The sequence below is a fragment of the Eupeodes corollae genome, chromosome 1 (genome assembly GCF_945859685.1).
Source record: "Eupeodes corollae chromosome 1, idEupCoro1.1, whole genome shotgun sequence".
NCBI classification, from domain to species: domain Eukaryota; kingdom Metazoa; phylum Arthropoda; class Insecta; order Diptera; family Syrphidae; genus Eupeodes; species Eupeodes corollae.
In genome coordinates this window covers 41,392,170-41,413,873 of record NC_079147.1, presented here as the reverse complement: position 1 = coordinate 41,413,873, position 21,704 = coordinate 41,392,170, and the positions used below count along the sequence as shown (strand labels likewise).

The 21,704-nt window shown below is 31.0% G+C and overlaps 1 protein-coding gene across 1 annotated transcript in view; it reads right to left on the bottom strand.

Annotated features, from left to right (window-relative positions):
- Positions 1–21,704, bottom strand: part of LOC129942845 (corticotropin-releasing factor-binding protein) — a 100,555-nt gene that overhangs the window by 55,999 nt on the left and 22,852 nt on the right. The window lies entirely within an intron of this gene.

Below are 21,704 nucleotides of genomic sequence, written 5' to 3'. Positions count from 1 at the left end.
GAATAAAATTTTAAATATTGTAACTTTATATTGCGTCGAAAGGTCTTTACATCTTATTAAGGTAATATTTGAATTGACATTTATCAATATTAAAATATTCACAAAATATACAAAATTCTGAGAAATTAAGCAACAAATCGTCGTCTTTGTGAAGACTGCAAAATGTCGTAGGTCACTTCCACGAAAACAAAAAAGACATTTAATATAAGTATATTTATTGTTTGTTCCAAGTTGATAGCTTTGGCATGTGACACTTTCAAACTAAACTGTCATTTTAAGTGTCATGAAATTATTTTTAATTATATTATTTAAGATAATGCATCGTTTAGCAATCAAACGACGCGTTGAAAGGTAAAAAATAAGGCCTCATTATGTTCGTCATAATTGACAGACTACTCATGCAATCAGAAACATTGTGAACAAATTAAAGAGGGAGTAAGTAATGCTTGTGTAATGGCAAAAAGGCTGGAGAGAGAAGCTGAAAATCAACACTCAGTGGAAGAAGTAGAGAGTTGTCAGTATCTTGGAAGTATGGTCTCTACTGAAAGCACAACTAAACAAGGTATCACTGGCCGTATCCGGAGATTTAAGAAATGACCATCTTAGCTTGAATGTAAAGCTATGACTGTAATGCTTGACAAGACGGAAAGTGTCGGCAGACTGAGAAGCAGGTAGAGAAGAACAGTCAAGAAGAAATCGTTGAGATTGGGAAAGAGAATCGGAAACTATTTCGCGTAGGAGCAGTTGAGTCTTTTGTCCCGCTAGGAAATACCTACGGACTTTATTGTTCAGAGGACAAAAGTTCCAGCGATATTGTCGAACGATAACCGTTGTTTTTTAGTTGGAAATTATAGATTATAAAATAATAATGCTAGAACAATGTGTTGTTTCAACAATACGGGACAGCAAGTCTCACAGCACGCCAAACTTTAGATATATTGCGTGAAAAAGTATCCTTTGAAGCATCGTTTTGACTTTAATCGCACGACCTTAATTAGATACTAGAGGAATCTAATATGCCATAGTTATATTTTAACTTTAAAACTACGTAAACAATATTTCTGGGCCAATAATCGAGCTTAAGACGCATTAAAACCTAACATTGCTTAAGTTTTTGTCGAGTTATCGACTAAAATGTTTGAAAAAAGTGGTTAAATATAGTTCAAAAGAATTGCATAATTCTTATTTTTCCGAACGAAATCACAATATCATTACCAATTGATTGATATTGTGTTTCACTTAAAAAGTAAAGACTAAACTTTCTTATGAAACGTGTATCACTATGTTTTATTTATCTTCAATTTCGAAATCAAAAAACTGACTGACAATGTAATAATATCGTATTGTATGTTGTATGTTTTAATAGTAATTAAATAAAAGTCGACTGCGATGCAAAATACATTGATAACTTTTCATTCCGTCTGTCGATTTGTCTTGCTTAAAACTTTAAACAAATATTCAAGACAATATTTTGTGTGAGAGAAATAATTTGAAGTCAATATCTTTCATTATTCTGCTAATACTTCAGTCAAAAACCATTTCTTATCAGTTTCGTTGTTTTTGTAGGTTTTCTTCTTATGTTAAATAAGTTGTCAACAATATTTTCAATATAGATTGACTTCAAAATCTGTTTTTATTAACGAATTTTCAGTCAAAAACCAATTTTCGTAGCATTACTTAAAAGTTTTTATATCTTACATATGTATGTAAACAAATACAGATTTTATTTTTTGAAGAAAGTTTTTTTAAAGTCAATACCTTCATTTATTCACGATATATCGAGAATCGAACATCAATTTTTACCAATTCTGATTGCTACTTTTTGAAGATTTCAATTTTTATGAGAAAAACTTAGCGTTGATTTTTTATGAAAAAAATGCTGAATGTTGAAAACTATATTTTTTCTAAGATGAAATCAGTTTGAAGATATTTGCGCCAAAAACAAAATGTTATCATTTGTAAACCAACTTTCCATTAAATTGTTCTCAAAATGTTATCAGATGTCAAAAACGTTATTCTTCGTTGCATAAAATTGCTGTGTGAAAAAAACCAGCACAACGTTAATTTGAAGTCAATATCTCTACTGTTTCTTGAGATATGAAGGACGATAAAAGCTTCGGAATGATCTCTACTGAAGTTTGAGAAGAAAAACCCAACTGTTCTGTTCAAACGTAGAATCAAAAAGTAACAACAAATTAACGGAAAATCGCCGACCCTCATAATTAGGCGTCTATGACATATTTTCCCAAAGCGTATATCTAATGAAGAACCATATAGGATTACGGTTCAGGAACTCATTGACACTATTGTACGAAGGAGATAACGTGAAGAACAACAGACTTGGAGGAATTGCCAGGATCGGGGAATAGATGAAGGAAGCTCAAACTTATTGACGGAAACCGCACATGACAGCGCGTAGGAGCAGTTGAGGCCCTTTGCCCCGCTGCTGGAATCAACTACAGACGTTATAGGTCTGAAGATGTCAACCAAACTTTAAACTTCCCATCCCATCTGTCGATTTGTCTTGCTTAAAAGTTTGAAGGTTTTTGTGTTTTGTTAAAAAAGTAGTCAGTTTAATTATACTTAAATACAAAAATTACCAACAATATCTTATTTATGACGAAATAGTTTGATTTCAATATCTATTTTTGTTAACTACCAATTTCAGTAGTATTTTTTTAAAATTTTTATTTTATTAATGAAATTTATTTGTAAATTTATAAGTAAATTATTACCAAGTTTCAATATTGTTTTTTTTTTTACGTTTTTATTTTTCGTAAAACAACTATCCATTAGATTTTTCTAAAAATTTTAACGAGTGTTGAAAAAAATATTTCTTATAAGATAAAATTAATTGGAAGCTATAATCTCAAATTTTAAAATATATTTGAGTAGAAAATCAATTTTTACCAACTTTTGTTAATTTTTTAGGTCTTTAATTTTTCATAAACAAAATGTCAATTCGATTTTTCCCAAAATTATACCATATATTGAAAACGTTACTTTTCGTTGCACAAAATTGTTTTGGAGATAAAATCGGTTTTTGTTCATAAAATTTTGGAAGTAAAAAATATTTGTTTTTCAGTTTTTATTTTTCATAAAAAAAAACGTTAATTGGATTTTTTTCTAAAAATATACTTGTTTTGTATCACTTTCAAATTTATAATATAAAATTAAATTCAAGTCTTTAGCGTTATAACTTCGTGAGATCTTTGGGGTTAACCAACATTTTCATCTTTTTTGAAATGCTGTGGTAAAAAAATCACCAAGACGTAAAAAGTGCGTATACGCTCAAGTGTACCATTCAAGAAAAATTCTTTTATAATAATTTCTTTCATTTTATTTTTTATTTTGCAGTTTCAAGAACATCTGTCAAAAATTACATGCAAATTGTTAAAATCTACTAAGAAAATTGTGATTCTACCACAGCCATATATCGTGCCTCAAGAGGAGATTATGGTTTGGCAAATTGTGAAGAAATTTGAAGAAACTGGACGTTTCACTCGTACCACAGAGAATTATGAATTAGGACTGTCTTTCTACACATTATATGGCGTATTTTGCATTTGCGTGTACACCTACATCCATATAAAGTCCAGCTCACACAACAACTGAAGTCAGATGAAACGTCAGATTGATTTCTCACTCGGTGGGTATGTTAATGAACAAAATGTTCGTATTTGGGGTTCTAAAAAGGCTCAAGTAATTGAAGAGGGGCCGTTACATCGGCAAGACGTCACTGTTTGGTGCACTTTTTAAATCGTAATAGTGATTGCATCTTACTTCTTCGAAAACGACAATGGAACGGCTATCACCAATTCGCAGCGTTATGGTCATACGAAAAATGGACTTTTTTGCCTGCTATTGGAGAATACGAGTTGGACAATATATATTTTAAACAAGAATGTGCCACATGATACACAGTTTGAGCGAATATGGCTTTATTGCAGGAAAAATTTCCTGTGGCTGCGTAATTTTTTGTGGTGGCGATATCAACTGGCCCACCAAGGTCATTCGATTTGACACCGCTGTATTTTGCTGTAGGGCTACTCGATAGACCGTGTTTAATCGTATGCAGATAAACCTTTAACTCTTGACTCTTGAGCATCAACATTTATTTAGTTACGGCTGAGATAACACCCAAAATGTGTCAAAAAATGGTCAAAAATTACCTTAAAAGAATCGATGCTAGCAACAACTCGAGTGGTGGTCATTAAAATTATGTAGTGTTTAACACACAATGTCCCCGTTTAAGCTTTATAGAAAAAAAAATCATGAACAAAAATATTTAATATGTGTTTTATTTACGTTTACTTTTGAAACAGCAAAGTGGATAGCCCGTTAAATAATAAAAGTGAACCCTTCATCAAAAATGCTTTTATTCTAATTCCTTTCTTAATAATAATAATAAACAGTAATATTTTTAATAAGATGAATATTTCTTCATATTACGCTTAAAACTAAGAACACGCAAAATTGATTGATTTAACTGCTTCAAGTACAAATAAAATAAATAGAATAAACACAGGTTTATTTTTATATTTTGAACTACGTACTGAAGTAAACCTCAATGTATATAATTTTTCGTAGAAAATGTCTCAGCATTAAAAGATTGTTTTTCTTTTTTGCCATTTAACTTTTACCTTACCTTTAATTACATCAAAGATATTTTTCGTCGAATAACGTGTCAGAAGCAAAAAATTCTTCAAGTGAACGAAATTTCTTGAGTAATTCTTATTAATTAGGGACATTAGTGAAGAATAATTTTTATTTTCTATTGAAAGGGCTAAAGAGTAAATATCTTAAGATCAAACAAATGCTAAAGCCTCCTGATGTGACATTTTTGTTTTAATTAAGCTGCTGATGCCCTTTAAATGTTCCCCCATTTTGTCAAGGTTGAATCTAGCTTTTAGCAAAAGAATTCAAAAACATCGGATTATCTTCTGGTCATATATTGTGCATATCCTTTTTACAGCTTTAAAATAAAATGTAATGCAAAATAGAAAAACCCATAGAATAAATGACTAAGATCTTTAGAAAAATTACTCGTCCTTAAGCAGATTACGTTAAAAAGCAACGCATATATACCACGTGCTTGATAATTGTGCCCACACCATATCCTTTTAAGAAAAAAGAAACTTTTCTGCAAAATAGCCCTTAGATTATAGAATTAAGTTAAGTCATGCATAGTGAGAGTCAATGAACACCAATTAACATACCCGACCTTAACAACATTTTAATATGTTTTCAAAGAAGAATGCCAATGCTATACATGAACATTGAGACAAACAAAAAACCTATTTTAATATTATTTAATTGAAAAATTACTTACAAATAGAATAAAGTCGTCAACAAAGTAAGAGTCTAAAAATAACTCTCGTGTAAAATTCTTAAATTAAAAGAAACATTCTTTATTCATCTTTAATTATTTGTTTATTATTATTAAAAGCAAGAGAGCCTAAGGTACATTCATTTTCAGATTTAAGATTTAAACTTTACAAATTAATTATTGTTTAACCATCAGAGTTTATCCTTTTCATTAATTTGCAACAAATTATACACCGACGATGACGACGATAACAAAATTAAGGGCTTTTCTAATCGTTATCCTTTAAAGGACTCCCACTCTCTCTTTAATTAAATTTCTATTAAATCTGGCTAATTGTTTATCATTTATTTATATATATTATATATTGTGTCATCTATCTCTTTGTCAATTCAAGGTAATTGATGTAAATGACTTTCCGCAACAAAGTTAATTCTCAGGATTTAACTCAAAAACAAATAACCGATTAACCCATTTTAATTTATATCCTTTTAAGCTAAATTACCATTATCATCAATTTTGAATTAATTTTCACTTAAATATTAAGGAGATAATAGCAAAAGGGAAATTCTTTATTATTTTTGATGTCCTTAAATGATTCATCTACGAACCTATATAAAAATGTATAAATTTATGTATATCAATGGAACACATGTAGAATGGATAGATTTTTATTTCATTGAAATTGTCTCATTGATGTGATTCAATTTAGTTTCTAAAGCTTGTCAAGCAATGAAATTCAAACTGACATAAAACTTTCTACGTGTGTACTTGCAAAACAATATTGTTTTTCTTTCAAAACTTTTCTATAAATAAATATGAATTTGATATCTATATCTATTTGATATAGATTCATAAGCAGGAGACACTTGGGCGTATGTGGAATAATATTTCTCATGAAATCTGTTTTACTTTATCAGAAGGAAATAAAAATAAAATACTAAATGTTTTGCCATCATAAATATAAAACTATTTTATATGGCTTGGACGCATAAACTATAGCAAGCTTTTAAATTGTATTTCAAAAATACAATCAACTTAACTGCATAACATGAGAGGTTTAAATTTAAATTTAAATTTTAAGTTCTTAGGAAAGTAAGAAAAATAAAAATGCATGAATAAATCGCATGAGTTTTAGTTTCTGGAGTTTAAAAGAACTAATGTCTTGTTATGGAATGTTTCGAAAAAAAATCAGAAGTCTTAATTTGTATGGTAAGAAAAGCCGATGTTTGTTAAATTTTAGATGCAATGTTCTTTAAAGATTTCGAGTTGCAAACTTGAATTGATCAAGCCATATAACCCAATGGAATAAGTATAGAATCAATTGAATCATTATTAAAGAAAACTTAGGGGAAAATCGTATTTTTGAAAATCAGTAGGGTAAAACGAAGGTGTTCAGGCTTGGAAACTCTCGGTTATCCTTTCAGATTCCGCAGTTACCTTTAGAGAAAGTGACAATTTCCAGTATCTTTAAGGTATTATCTCTAAAGAAGGTGGAACCAAACAAGATATCGTTCGTCAACCATATCTAGAAACCAAAGACTTTTTTGGAACAATAATTATTTCAGCCTTAGCACAAAACTAATCTGTTAATGTTGTGATTAGTGAAAATATGGTTTTCCATCGGCTGTTTTGGTCGATGTAGTTTTTGCAATGAAACAATTAAATTACATTAATACAAAGAAAAATACAAATAATCTTAGTTAGATCAATGGGATACAAATACAATAAAGTTTACTCACTCAAGAAAAATAGGAAAAAAATGTAATATTAATTATGATAATTACTATAAATTTAAAATAAAACTAAAGAAATAATTAGCAGTCTTAATTTAGTATGCACAAATTACATTTAAAAAGGAAGAAGATAGCAATATATAGCAGAAATGTTTTGTGTGTCTTGTTTTCGGTTCATGTTGATTGGTTATTGAGAATATGTCATATTTCTAACGTGTATCGTTTCGAAACTTGTTTCTCTGTCTATAGAACTTGACGCCTTAAATGTTTAGAGAATGTGACTGGCCAGGCCTGTCTTCTCAGATTTGTTTAGTTTTACGTCGGACTTATGATTCGAGATGGGTTGTCAAAGAAGTTGTTTTGTGGTCGATTGCATTGTTCATTTGATTTACCATTGCAGTTAATTTTGTAGATTACATCTGTTTGTTTGTCCTTATCAAGTTTCGTCTTGAGTTTAGTAAAGTATTGGTCAAGTGTTTTTTTTTATTTAAAAGCAAGGCGAACCTCTGTCAATTTTTTGGAAATGGATTTTTTGAAGTTGTAGGATAAAGTTGGGACCATGGTTTTCGGGTGCGTTCTAACGGGTTCATCAATATTTTCTCGTGGTATTTGCGTTTTGTGTTTAAAAAGGAGACTTCGAATTATCATAGAAGGATAACCATTATCACTTAAGAATGGAATCTTACATCACTTATTTTGAAAATTTTATTCACGAGGTTGAACGAAGTATTAATGATAATATGCCTTGTTTGATTTGATCGGGAATTAAAGGCTGTTGGTTTTTGATACCAGTCGAAAAGCAAACGATTTTCTTCACGGTAAATTTTTACATCTAAGAAATTTATTGTTCTTCTAACCTCATTTTCAATTGTAAATTGAATTTTTGGGTAGAATCCGTTTAGAATTTCTAGTACTTCGTCTATGTTTCTTTTATCCATCATTGAAAATATGTCGTCAACATACAGGTTTTTCTTCAATGTTATTTAAACATTCATCTAAAACGTTGGCATCCCAAAAATTTGTTTGTAGCTAGTTTCTTTGTATTGAAGAAAATTATTTTCTTAAAGACAAAAGTCTAGAATCTCAATAAATTTGTTTTGTGCAATCTTTGTATTTTTATTTATTATATCCCATTTCTTCTCGGGAACGGTGATAGCCTATTGAACGGGGATGTTAGTGAATAATGAAACTGCATCAAACGAGGCTAAAACATCATTTTAATGATGTTAATGTTGAATCAGTACTTTTTAAAAATGCAAGACATAAAAAATAAAATCAACTGTCACTTACAAATTGCAAACCTTCATTAATAGATGACTACCGAACAATCGAACACAATGTTACCAATCGCTTATCCAACGATGGTCTTTTCAGAAGAAAAGAATCAGTAACGAATAGACTATGACAAGCCTAGACGAAATTTAAAACTTTATAGAAATCGTAGCAAATGTTATCAATCTGTTGTTCTTCTGTTTCTATCGCTTTTTTGGAAGTTGTTTTAATCGGCCACATTTGTAAAGTTAAAAGTTTTGACATTTGTTGAAGTTGCAGAATCCCTTCATTGCGATATCTCATGGTTGCATGACATGGGGATAGTTTTAAATCAGCCAAGATTGCGTTTGTGTTTAGGACATTTTAAACTTCACTTGATATTCAATTTTTCAGCAGTTTTTCTACGATTTTCCTTTAAAAAATGCAATTACATTTTTGTATTCATATTGGTTTCAATAAATACCAGGTTCCCAACTCCAGCCCACAACATACTGTCTCAAGCCTTAACGTGACCTTCACCGTGTTTAACTGTACCATTCAAATTCTTTGGCTGCGGCTCTCCTCTAAAGTACGCTTTGCCATCTGATGTGTGAATGTTAAATTTGCTACCGAACCATTCAAGTCAGGAACTTGAAATTTGCAACACTAACAGCACAAGTTGATAACTAACTGAAGTTCTAACACACGGCACTTCTTAAAATTTCTCATAAAGAAAAGTCTTATAAAAAAAAAAAACGAACAAAAAGATTTTTGATTTAGGGGGCGTTGTGTCCACCCACAAAAATATACAAGGCATCAAGTAAAAATAGCATTTAGATCAATAAAATTTAGTAGGTGTGCATTCAAAAACATACAAATCCATACAGTCATACAAGTCACACTTTCTTAAGCAAAGTACGTGTTGTAAGTGCTGTAAAACAATAGAACTAAATGGATTGATGTTTATTGAAAGGTAAAAATAATAAATCTGAGATTATACACTACTAGGGCATGTTATCCGCTAATAGGCTTACTTAAAATTTTTTAGAATATTGTAAAGAAAAAGTATCTCGGACGAAGATATTTAGTTAAACATCTGAAACTTCGGTAATTTTAGTATTTTTTGTTTTCTATTATGGGTAAGAAAAAGACTTCCAAAAGCCTCAAGACCAGTAAAGATATATACCTAATGACATTTGTTGCCTCAAATATTTTCTGAACCAACAATGATATTATTAATGGAAAAATGTTATGTGAAGAAGAACAATGTTTATGATATCTGGTAAAATTTTGAGAAAAATCGACGTAAACAAAAATATCAAATTAATCACTAACTAACTTGAAGCTGCTAAAAATTGATTTCAGATATAAAATTAAATGTTTATAAAAAAACAAATCTCAGATTTTTGTTTGAAAAATCGACTAACGGGTACGGATAGGAACTTATCAGTGTCGGTTGTATATAACCGTTTAAACTTCCGATAGGGAGTTATTGTAGTCGGTCCAATTTGTCGAATTGAAATTAATTGAGGTTTCAACGTCTCTAGAGTCTAAATAAAAGATTTTGAAAGGGATAGTGCGTGCGTTCGGAAGCATTTCTCGTCATCTATATATGAAGATCCAGTGTATATATCGACTTCAAATACATTATTTAATGCAGACAATAATGTACAAAAATGCAGAAAGAAAATTAAGTTTGTGTTTTTTTACCACAGCAATTTAAAAAAAAAGTGAAAACTTTAATTTAACCAAAATATCTCACGAACAAATAACGAATATTTTTTGAACAACAAATGATTTTATCATCGAAATAATTTTATGCAACGAAAAATAACCCTTTTGACATCTAGTAAAATTTTGAGAAAAATAAAATTGAAGGGTTTTCACAAAAAATTAAAACCTTAAAAAAAACTGGTAAAAATTTACTTTCGACTCAAATGTCTTCTCAAAAATTAAAAATACTTCACGGGATGAAAAATTATCAGTGTAGGTCCATCCCACGCCCTTTTTTATTACTGTCATACTTACTTACTTAAGTCCTCAGACCTTTAAAGTCCGTTGGAAACCCCTTAAGAGGCATAGGGCCTCTTCTACACCTACGCGCCATCGTGTACGGTTTCCGGAGATGTTTTTTAGCTCCCTCCAACTTTTGCCTAGTGACGCTGATTCTTCCTCGACTGTAATGCACCATGTGCTCTTCATCACCCAGCTCTTCTCCATTCTTGTCTTAGTGGATTCCACTGTATAGCTTGGCATGCAATGCAGTCGTTACCTTTTAGAAGCGTATGTCCAGTCCATTGCCACTTACGTTTTCGTATTATACATTCTATAGGTCCCTGACCTGTCCTTCTATGAAGGACCTCATTTAATATACGGTTTGGCCAGGAAATCCTTAGGATATTACAGAGACATCTATTCACGAATAGATGAAGTAACCTTCTAAGTGCTGCACCCATTAAGAAGCTCAGATTCAACATTTGTGCTAAATACTCTTAACTTTGTTCTTAAGCTTATAGAGTTATTCCTCCAAATTTTTGACAGCATACCGAACGCCACTTTTGCTTTGCCGATGCAGCAGATGACGTCTTGTTTGGTTCCACCTTCGATGAAAACGATTTTTCCTAGGTATTGAAAGCTCTCCACTTTTTCCACCGGTTGCGAGAAAGTATTTGTTTGAGAGGATGGTCGGGTTCGGAGTCTGATCATTTTTGTTTTGTCGGAATTAATTTTCAGCTCCACAACTTCTACTTCCCTCTCCACACTTGTTGTCATTTGATTGAGGTCCATGATCCAATGAGAGAGTAAGCAAGTAATCCAAGTCCTTTAAATAGAATGTCAAAGTCCCTTGGATCCCACCGATCTCTGACAGAGCTGATAGCAGTACATCGCCTATCACCAACAAAAACAATGTTGGCGACAGAATACAGCCCTGTCTGACTCCACTTCAGATTTCAAAATTATCTGACAACCTACTTGGATCTATCATATGTTGCTTTAATAATAGCAATTAGTTTTTCTGGGATGCCTCTCCTCCGCAAAGCTAACCAGATGTACTCCCTGTTAAAGCTAACAAAGGCCTTCTCGAAGTCGATGAACAGCAGATGTTGTGGTGATCGATATTCAACGCAATGTTCAATAATGATCTGCAGGGTGTTGATATCAATACAGGAGGATCCAGCGCGGAATCCTGCTTGTTCGGCATCGAGTGTGGCTTCAAGGTGTTCTTTGATGCGTTAAAGTATGACTTTTGCTAATATTTTGGCAACGCCAGGTAGAAAGCAAATTCCTCTCCAGTTTTCGCACTTTGTAGATCTCCTTTTTTGGGTGCTTGACGATATTTCCCTTCTTCCACTCATGGGGGAAGCTTTAGGTGGTTCGCTTGATAACCTTGGTCCTACCGCTTTGTTGTTCTTAAGTGCTTTAATTGCGCCAACGATCTCATCTTTACTGGGAGGTGCAGTGCGGATTCGGGGATTAGTTTCTTTAGGTACTTCAGAAGGTATCGGTTCCACGTCATTTGCAAACACTTGGTTTAAAACCGAGGAAAAGTATTCCTTCCACCTTCTGACTTGCTCATCCACCGAACTTATATCACAATACTGTCTACTTTTTTCACCAGGTGTTGCTTTGAGCTGCGTGTACCGGTCAACTCTTTGGTTATTCTGTAAACGGTCTTGTTGTCCCACCTGTTTGCAGCATCTTCTGCTTCTTGTGCCAATGAGTTGATGTTGATGTATTTAAGCTTGTCGCGGCGGACACTGCGGTAAACCTCTCTTTATTATTGTGATGAGTAAACCCATCAATTCAAAACGAATTCCTTAATTTGGTCTGTGGGGTCTTACGGGATTCTGTTCGACTCCCACAGAAAAGAGCCTACTTCAGTATACAAATTGCATAATTTTAGAAGTTCTTTCTATGACAATATGGTTTAAGAAAAAAATAAACCAGATACAATTTGGGAAAATTATCAGTACAGCCTCTTTTTCCATAAACAAATTTTTTTCCTTTTTTTCATGCCATTAAGAATTTTGAAAATAAGAAGAAAATCGTATAACAATCTTATGCACTGCTTTTGAAATTCTTAAAGTAACTAAAAAACTGTGTTTTACGTTCAAAAAATTGAATTTTCGTTAGCTATCAATCATTTTATAATAATTTAATTCATATTTGAAACATATACACCATACAAACATTAGTACATTAGGTACTTTTTTGTGTATATTAAGTTAGTCAGAACTTCTTGAGAGTAGCACTTGAGTGTTTCTAATAGAAACATGAATATTATTTTCCTCATAATTTATCTTTTTCTTCACTTGAGTACTCCATAAAAATGTTACTTCTGACACGTCTCCGATGGAAAACATTTTACTTTTACATAATTTTCTGTGAGGTGTAAATTAAATCGAGAAGAAAAAACACTCTTTTGGTATTAATTTTCCTTTAAGCTTGAAAAGACATTTTCTTGGAATAATTATATGTTTATCTTAGTTGTTTTGACAATAACGTAATAAACGTGAATAAGCGAAATTTTGTCTTTCTTTGTTTATTTGTTTCCACTTCGAGTAAATTAAACCATTTTTGCTTATATCTTGTTCTTTTTAGTTAATTACACATGAAGTTTATATTGAATATAAAGAAACATACCTGTTAATTACAATTTTATTGCAAGTGCTCATAAACTGTCAAAAAAGTATACGAATAAATGGATATTTTCTTAGTGGGTACACTAAGGCGTATACGCATTTATTTTGAATGTTGTTAAATTTCTTAGAATTGTTATGTTTGTTTGCAAACCTTGCTAAGTATGTCAATTCAAATATTACCTCATCTCGGTATGTGAAGACATTTTCCCACAATGTTTCCAAAATGTATTTACCCCAAACTTTTAAATTAAATATAGAACTCCAATTTGCAATTAAACGAGATATTTTATTAAAAAATAAAAAAAAAGTCTGGCTACGTCTCACACACTGGGAACTTCTTTTTGGTGTCGTTTTATAGACTTGCAGACTTGAATAAACTTTAAATAAACTAACACAATAGATGTTAAAGGACGTGATGAAAAATAGTTTTATTTTTGGTTTCAAAAGCAATCAAAACTTGTGTTTAAGATTCGACATCGTTCTTATATCCACCAGTTGCATTTTAACATCAGCCAATTCATTGAATGTCATTCAATATTGGCACCAAGCTTTACTGACGATTGCGTAGAGTATTGAAGTCTCAAATGGCTAGGACCATCGCTCTAAAAAACTCTGACTTTTCAATCGGTTTATTGCTGTAATCAGAGTGTGGTTTGTGCCAAACGTCGTGTTGTCTTGTTCAAACTATAAAGTCATATATTTCTAATGCATAACATTGATAGAATAAATAGTGTAATAAAATTTGTTTGTCACGATATCTATTTACTGTTGGTCATATTCATCAACTTAAAAAACAGACGTGTTTAAATGCAATTTCTGGATTCCAACGAATCAATTAAACTTATACGATTTAAGATTCATACATAAATAAGAACTATTGTAAGAGTTATTAATTCAACAGCACCAATTCAACAATTCATAAAAAAAAGGCTTACAAATAGATTTACTGGATTATCTAAAAGCTTATTCGGAAAGATAAAATAAAAAGAGCATTCCATGTTATGACCTAAAGGCTAAAGGGTAAAATAGTGAAATAGATTTTGGTCATGTGGGAGTTTTTGACTTATTTCTAAAAGATAAAAGAAAACATTTCCTTTGATTTAAAGAGATAAAGAAAAGCATAAGACTGTTATTCTATATTTTGTAATCCTAATAGCTTAAGCATTTAAGTCAATCAAATAATAAAAATATGACTTGGGAAAACAACAAATCTAAAATCTTATCAAAACACAAAAGTTAATGAAAGTTTTGGGAAAAAGGGTTAAGGGATTTACTTCATCTATACTCCCGAAGGAAGGGATGAAAGGGATTTTATATATTACATATGTATATTACTACATACAAAAAAATGGGTGAAACAATGTAAACTTTAGAAAACGTCATCCTGATTTACATATGAATGCTTTAGATGAGATAACGATTTTTGTTTGCTTGTATAGCAGAAATTTTAGTCCGACTTAATTAATGACAATGATAGAGACAGAGGAATTCTGTGTAAGTGTAAACTATGAACCTAACTTCCTTAAAAAATTAAAGAAAGGTCATTCTCCATTTCAAAGGGTAAATTGATAATTTTTATCAGCTCAGCAATTTAAACTGTTAAAAATACGTTTTTCTAACTTGAAACGATTAATGTAAACAAAGAACATTGTACTTTTAGTTTAAGTTTTATACTAGTACCATATAGTTACATTAAGATTATTGATGCAACATCGTAAGTTAACATATAGTGTAAAATGATGAATCCTACCTAATTGAATCAACTATTCGTTGAACGTCAATTAAGACGTATTTGTATTTTGTGGTAATTTCAAAATGGATGTATCGGAAGGGTAAATATTTTAGATAACTTCTGTTAGTTTTCTATAAACAAGTCGTAAGTGAACCTCACGTAAGTGAATCATAATATTTTGAGTCCAGAACAAAATAAGAGAAATATTGATTTATGTTATAATTCTAGCAGGTTCAGATTACTTCCAACTGCCTCCAATTATTGACACTTTCCTAAGCATATGTGAAATGTTTAATGGCAACGACAAAAGGTCAATAATAAGCTGTCAGATAGTTCAGTAATATTTTTAGTTTCTTGGGTCATAAAAGTTAAAATAACATTAAGCATGATTTTTATTCAGTTTGAGTAAGCCATTTCCCATACAAAATATAAATTTCTTCAGTATTTTAATGAATTTTTTGAAATGTATTTAGTTGATGTTTAATTGTTTTAACATAAATTGCTTCAACATTATTTTAGTAAATTGTTTTTGAACTAGAAAATTGTTATCATGTATAATGCTTACACTTTTGTACTAGGCTTTTTAAGATTTTTGGTTTTATTTAAACGCAACAAATGTTAAAACCAAGAACTTCTAAATAATTGAACTCTGAAAGAGTTTAAGTCTGTGTTGATTAGGTGAAGATCGTAGGAATTATTTTATCCCTACCCCGTTAACGCAAATCTAAGGAAACTTTTTTTCAGCAGTTCTAGTCTGGATTTATGACAGGTATAATTTGGTGCCTCTTAATTATATGAAGAATTGAATTAGCCTTATTGGTTACTAGCGGCCCTTGCCAGCTTCGCACGGGTAGACATAAATAGGTACAGATATTTAAGTAAAAACCATGATAATTAAAACGACCATGATTCACTTAATTAGAAAAACACTACGTTGGCTGCGGTATTTGTAGGTGGCAAGAAAGTGCCACATACAATCGCCCGTGGGAAAAGCACTCTTTCCTTAATTCGATACCATCTATGGAAAAAGTTTGTACCTGGGATTTATTTATTGTTATGATCCGCGTAACATGTGCGAGCTGAACGACCGCGGGACCCGTAATGAAAGTTGCTACAAACACATTATCTCTTATTTCTTTGATAAATAGTCTTGTACCATTACATTTATTGGGAGGACTTAAATTTCTTAAAATCATAACAGGCGTACTTATTTTTAGTAATTTTTTTTTATCTCATTTAATGAGTGTATTCTGGGTGACAATATCGCAGAGAAATTAAGAATAAACTAATAATATTAATAATAAAAAGAAATTATTTAAGTTCAAAGTGATAGTTCTAAAAAGAACTTTTGACAAATATTATGAAAAAGTGTGATTCCTAGGTAGTTTAACAAAGGAAATAGCGTACGTCGACAATTTAATTGCATACAGAACGGCCCGAAAGGCTGAGGTTATTAGAATTCTCTTGCAGCGTGATTTCGACAAGATTCAGCGATATTGCGACGACTGGAAACTGAAAATAAATGTCCAGATGTCGGAGACAATTCTGTTGCAGACTCCGTTGGCTAAGGCCACGTGGGATCCGTTCAAGAGTTGGCGCAAGATGGTCACCGTTGATCTTAACGGCCAACGATCAAAAGTATAAATACTGCTCTGATCAGGGCCAAAGGAAAGTGGTTCAACGTTCACCCTTCCCAGATGGAGACGCTGTACCGGCTCGTTCGAGTTCACATTGCAGAAGCAATTTAATTTTCGGGGCACTCTTGACCGGCTTCATTCTACCAGAGACATTCCTTTTCTTAGATAGATGCGGTATGATACAGAATAAATTGGCAGTTCCGTCAATCTACCACGTCAGACGATGAACCGTGGATAGGCGACTCCTGTACGATCGGAACGTCATGGCACAAGGCGGAGCAGAGCTCATTGGGGTCAGTAGGGCTGTGTCCTAGCGTACTGCCTTTTGGGAATAATTGACAAATCCTCCAAGAGTACTTCTTGTCATAAAATGCGTTCTCAAATTATCCGTTCAGATTCAGCTTCAGACTGTAGGTCTTCAACATCCCTGACAACATTACATACTCGTCCATAGGAATGGTTCTTACAGGACTGTTGTGCCACTTAATTCATTTTTTATTTAACACAAGGCTAGATATTATTAACACCAGATACACCTTCAAACATATTATTGAAGTAAATTATAGAAACCTTTCTCGTAAAGCTCATAGTTTTAAATTTATCAAAGTAAAAAAGTAGGTAGTTACGAACACACCAATCAAAAATCTAATTTAGATCACATGTGTTTTAAAACATTTTTAAAAATAGTAACATCTTCTGCACAAATGATGAATTTAGAGTCCTTCAACACAGACGGTCGTTTGTCAACAAAATAAAGAGAATAGTCCTTAAAAGCAACCTTATAGAATTCCATATTTAACTTTGATTTTGTTTTATTTGCAACCATTGAAAAGTACAGAGTTTGATGTTATCATATCAATAAACAAGATTGAAATTATTTTAGGAATTGCCTATAAAACCCAGTTTTCTTAAATTCCTTACTGAAGTCAGTAAGAATACAGTCCAATTGTGTTTTGCAGTTCTCGCAACCGTAAATTTGTTCTGGTAGGGTCATATTTTTATACAGTAGCAGTTTGGTATTTATAATCAGATTTGTACCTTCCAAAAATTTTTGATAAATCATAGTAAGTTCTGTAGGCTTCTGCGGTTTCCTTATAAATCACAAAAAAGGATTATCATGTAAGCATAAACAATATAACATTGTGTATTGATAGGATAGATTACAAGTCCAATCTTTTCACATGGTAATTTCTTTTACTTAGTTTCGTTCCAAGACTGCTCATAACGTAAGCGTAATCGCATTCCAAAAAATATTAAATACCAGAAATAAACTGATACTGGTTATGTTTAAATTATCTTCTTTAAATGGTCAGCTAATTTAAGAGATGATTCAAACCTCAACTTAAATTTATTGTAGTTTTTAAAAAAATGTCCCACTGCAAAAATTCACATATGTACACACCATTTTTGCCATATTTTTCCAGTATTTCATACTTTTTTATTATAAAAATTCAACAATGTTTCTCAGTTTTAACTTAATCAGATTTCTAACGTTGTGTATAGTGTCACATCTTTTAACCACACATCAAGAATGTTGAATGCATTACCCAACTCTATATAAACTATTGGTTTAAAGTCCAATATACCCAGGTGTCTTTTCTTAAATTTGTCCCACCTTTCCTAATGTTTCAAACTCTCTTTGAACATGTTAAGGATGGTCATAACCCCTTAAGTGTTTGCAAATAAAAAAATAACCAACACTTTTTAAGTCCATTGCCATTTCTCTTTTCGATGATTCTGTTGTAACATACATACATAGAATGTTCTTAAAGTAAGATAGTAAGAATATTCATTTAATTATTGATTTTATGTCTTAAGAGTCAAACATCATTAAAAATAATAATGTTATTGTTATTACATTTTTTACTACACGCGCTCTCCATGGTATATGAACTTAAGTCTCATTCAAGACAGTAAATCCTTTCTTAAGGACTTTCTTTGTTAAATTTCACATCATCTTATACCCAAGTTAATAAGCTGTATACACTCACTATATTATTTATTATCATTTATTCAAAAGCTATACCAAAAGTCAAGAACCTAATCATAAAGCAAAATAATAATATTGTTCATTATTCTATGAGCGAATAATTCCATATTTGTTAACAAAGGATTAAGAGATCATTTTCATTAAATATTTATAACTTCCTTCTTTCAGTGTTGTACTGGGAATTCCTCATGCTAAAGTCTCGTCCTAAGTCTGCGAGCTTTTGTAGTTCCCGAGAATAAAAAATGAAAGCGCATATTATATCTCCAAGTGCACTCATCGCTAGTAAATATAAACTCATTGCTTCTTCTTCGTCTCAAAGCAAATGCCAAACAATGCGAGGTATAATAATAAATAAATATTGTACAATAATATGAATGAGTATTTCTTTACAAAAGTAATTGCTTTGAATTCTGATTGCAGACAGAAATTACAGTGGTATCCTTTTATTTTTCTTCTTTAGGTAATTTTACCTTAACTCAATTTACTCCATTACTAAGTTTGTGTTGTTAATAAATTGAATGCAAATTTGTATTCAAACAAAGTCAAAGAAAGTTATTTTTTTTTGAGGAAAATATTGTTGACTCTTATTGTCGTTATAATTATTTTTTAAATTATTAGCAGAATGATAAAGTTCACAGAAAATCAGAGTGGAGAAAGTAAAGTTGTTATTGTTTCTTCTTTTGTTGTATGATTATGTGATTATGATTGTCAATTGAATTGCATTCGAAATGTGACAATTAAGTTTTAATTAAAAGCAAATACATATATCACTTGAAGCCTTTTAACTGCGTAATCGATTGCTGTGCTAGTGCTGATAACTCAGCAAACAGAATCTATTTCCGCGTAAATTTATTTCCCTTGAGGGTATCGTATTGGTTTTGAGGAAAATTTGCTACATTTGAAGCACCATCATTTCTGTATGTATTATAACTTCATTGATTCCATCTTTGAGGGCTTCAATCGAATGTGGAGTATTGGCATTGAACTTATCTTTTAATGAAAAAAGTTTAAGTGTTTTAAATAACAAGTTCTTAGTGCCTAATTGACTGTGTACTGCAAATTGTTACCTAAAATGTATCACAATTGTAAAAATGTCAACACGTTGTTGAAGTGAATATCATTCCATTTTATTTAATGGCGTAGTTTTTGCTTCTTAAATATCAAAGGTGAGAATTAAAAAGTAACAGCTGCTCAAAGAGCTGGCAATTCAAATTGAAGACTCCTATAAGAATATTGTATTTAAAATTGTATGTAATCAATTAGTTCATTTAACGAATAACTACAATTTGCAGTTGTATTTTTATGTTGGTTTCAAAGATACAAATATAAATAAACGCACGACTGGGTGATATGAAATTTGTCATGTATCGAAAGAGTCTGTTTCAAGATTTAAAAATGTACCTGCAAAAAATGTTTGTTTTCAAAAATGTAAACGCCATTTTTAATTTCCCATAGGAAGTTATTGTAATGGGTCCGATTTGTCAAATTGAAAATTTTGACATTTATCGACGTTTCAAGGTCCCTAGAGTCGAAATAAAAGATGTCTGTGCGTGCGTATGTACGTACGTTCGCGACGTTTTCTTCGTCCTCCATAGATCAAGAACCAGAAGAGATACCGATTTCAAATAAATGTTGTTATACAACTAATAAGGCAGAAAGGTGCAGAAAGGGCTCTCAAGACAATTGCGAGGGTGATTTTTTTACCATAGCAGTTTGAAAAAAGATGAAAATTTTGGTTAACCCTAAATATCTTACGAACCAAAAACGCTAGAGACTTCAATTAAATTTTATATAATAAACTTTGATGTGATACCAAACAAGTAAATTTTTGGGAAAAATTCCATTTAACGGTTTTTTTATAAATCAATAAAACTTAAAAATAAAATTTGTCACCTCCAAAATTTTACGACTTAAATACGATTTCATCTCCAAAACAGTTTTACAAAAAATAAAAACCTAAACAAATTTATTAAAGTTGGTAAAAATTGATTTTCGACTCAAATATTTTTTCCAAAACTGTAGATATTGGCTTTTTTTTAAAACTACTTTTATCTTTCAAAAAATATTGTTGTTAACATTCAGTAAAATTTCGAAAAAAATTGAATTGACAGTTTTTGTACAAAAAATTAAAAACCTAAAAAAAATTTTACAAAAGTTGGTAAAAATTGATTTTCGATTAAAATTTCTTTTCAAAAATTTGAAATATTGGCTTCAAACAAATTTTATCTTATAAGAATATTGTTTTCAACTTTCGGTAAAATTTTGAAACTGACAGTTTTTTTTACAAAAAATAAAACTCTAAAAAAAAAACAATACTAAAATTTGGTAAAAATTTACTTTCGACTCAAATAGCTTTTCAAAAATTATTGGCTTTAAACTTATTTTATTTCACAGAAAATATTGTTTTCGATATTCAGTAATTTTTATATATATATCCAACAGTAAGTTTTTTTCATAAAAAATAAAATCTACAAAAAATAGTACGCAAATTTGGTAAAAATTGATACGAGTACATATAGACAAACTTTTAAGCAAGAAAAATCAACAGACGGGATGGGAAGTTGTCAGTGTGGGTCCCAGCCTCTTTTTCATGTTAAGAAAAAACCTTAATATTTCAAAATTTGTATTTGAAAATGGTTAGAGCAGTTTTTTTTAAATTTATTTTTCAATTTAAATTATTTTGTATGCAGTTTTATGGTATTTATAAATATATGTTCTACATTTCAATTTTGTATACAAATTGTGAACCATTTTCAAGATATCGAATTTCTAAAAAAAAAGGTAATATTTTTTTTTTAATCAAAACATTTTTGATTATCAAATATTATTGATACAGTATAAAAGCTTGTGCAGAAAAATAATTGAAAGGGGGACCATTCTGGAGAAAATCAGAAATAACATCTGTATGTTTGGGATGAAGGGGCCAGAACGGACAGACAGACGGACGGAATCTGGGGCCCAATTTGTTTGATTTCTTAGTTCGATATTTCTTACGAATGGAAAACTTGCCTTTAATGCGTCATGTTCATTCTCCAGAACAACTTATTAAAGTAGAAACTTGCATTCGCATTCCCTGCCTCAATTAATCCGCAAAACAGTATTATGAGTCAGGCTTATCATGCTTACATCCTTGAAATTTATTTTTGACATACTGCAAAATATAGAGATTCTTTTTTTAGTCGCACTACATGAATGTGAAATATTTAAGATAGCTCAATATTTCTCTCTGATAGCCTGTGCATCTGTTTCTGATTTTTGAATCTTAGCCTAGCAACGTTTCTTGAATTAATTTTGCTAAGCGTATTATTGGTCCCTTGTGCACAAAATAAAAGACAAATCGAGATAAGCCAACAAATACAGAAACAACAACATTTTGTCAAATATTTTGT